Raw genomic sequence first — 1,809 nt, forward strand, 5'->3', positions numbered from 1 at the left:
TTTTTTTTTTTTTTTTTTTGAGACGGAGTCTCACTCTGTTGCCCAGGCTGGAGTACAGTGGTGATACCTCAGCTCACTACAATCTCTACCTCCTGGGTTCAAGCAATTCTCCCTGCCTCAGCCTCCCTTACCCAGTGACTGCAATTTTAGTCTCCCTCTCTCCTCTCTTTTTCTAGGCTCTCATTGTTATTCCTTTTTTTTCTGTTTGTCTATTCTTGCAACAATAGGACATCGTCTTATTTGCTGCAGCTTTATGTCTTGATTTTGTTTTTTTGAGACAGAGTCTCACTCTATCACCCAGGCTGGAGTGCAGTGTTGCAATCATGGCTTACTGCAGCCTGGACCTCCCGGGCTCAAGCGATCCTCCTACCTTAGCCTCAAGAAGAGCTGGGATCATAGATAGGCACATGCCACAATGCCTAACTAAATTTTGTATTTTTAGCAAAGATGGGGTTTTCCCATGTTGGCCAGACTGGTCTCGAACTCCTGACCTCAAGTGATCCTCCTGCCTTGGCCTCCTAAAGTGCTGGAATCACAGGCGTGAGCCACTGTGCCTGGCCAAAAAAATAAATTTAGATCTTCTTTAATGTCTTGCAATGTAATTTTATGATTTTCTTCCATAAGGACCTTGCACATTTTCATTAGATATCTTACATATTTTTATTATAATATAAATAATGTTTTACTTCATTTTCTAATTACTACTGGCATATGGAAATACAAAACACCATAGATTTTCTGTTAATATTTTATCCAACAATTTTGCTACATTTTCTTATTAATTATAATACAGATTCTGAAGATTTTTAAAATATTCTACATGAATCTGAAAATAGTGATTCCCTCCCTCTCTCGCTCGCTTTCTTTCTTTCTTTTTTGATGGAGTCTTGCTCTGTAGCTCATGCTGGAGTGCAGTGGTGCCATCTCAGCTCACTGCAACCTCTGCCTCCCAGGTTCAAGCAATTCCCCTGCCTCAGCTTCCCAAGTAGCTGGGACTACAGGCAACTGCCACCACACCTGGCTAATTTTTGTTTTTTCAGTAGAGACGGGGTTTCACCATGTTGACCAGGGTGGCCTTGAGTTCCTGACCTAAGGTGATCCACCCACCTTGGCCTCTCAAAGTGCTGGGATTACAGGAGTGAGCCACTCCGCCTGGCCTCATATAACTTTTGACTCTCCCAAAACTTAACTACTAATAACCTGCTGTTGATTGGAAGCCTTACTGATAACATAAACAGTCAATGAACGCATATTTTGTATGCTATGTGTATTATATACTGTGTTCTTACGATAAAGTAAGCCAGAGAAAAGAAAATGTTATTAAGAAAACCATAAGGAAGAGAAAATACATTTATTCTTCATTAAGTGAAAGCGGATCATCATAAAGGTTTTCATCGCTTCGTCTTCATGCTTTGTAGGCTGAGGAGGAGGAAGAGGAGGGGTGGGTCTTGCTGTCTCCCAGGTGGCAGAGGTGGAAGAAGACTCATGAATAAGTGGACCCATATGGTTCATACCTGTGTTGCTCAAGGATCAACTGTAATTTAAAATTTTCTAAAATCCTCATTAAGAATTAGTTTGTAGGCTTGGAGTGGTGGCTCACGCCTGTAATTCCAGCACTTCGGGAGGCCGAGGCGGGTGGATCACCTGAGGTCGAGACCACCCTGGCCAACATGGAGAAACCCCATCTCTTCTAAAAATACAAAATTAGCTAGGCATGGTGGCGCATGCCTATAATCCCAGCTACTCGGGAGGCTGAGGCAGGAGAATCGCTTGAACCCGGGAGGCGGATGTTGCAGTGAGCTGAGATCG

Source organism: Mandrillus leucophaeus, unplaced genomic scaffold (genome assembly GCF_000951045.1).
Source record: "Mandrillus leucophaeus isolate KB7577 unplaced genomic scaffold, Mleu.le_1.0 Scaffold2, whole genome shotgun sequence".
NCBI classification, from domain to species: domain Eukaryota; kingdom Metazoa; phylum Chordata; class Mammalia; order Primates; family Cercopithecidae; genus Mandrillus; species Mandrillus leucophaeus.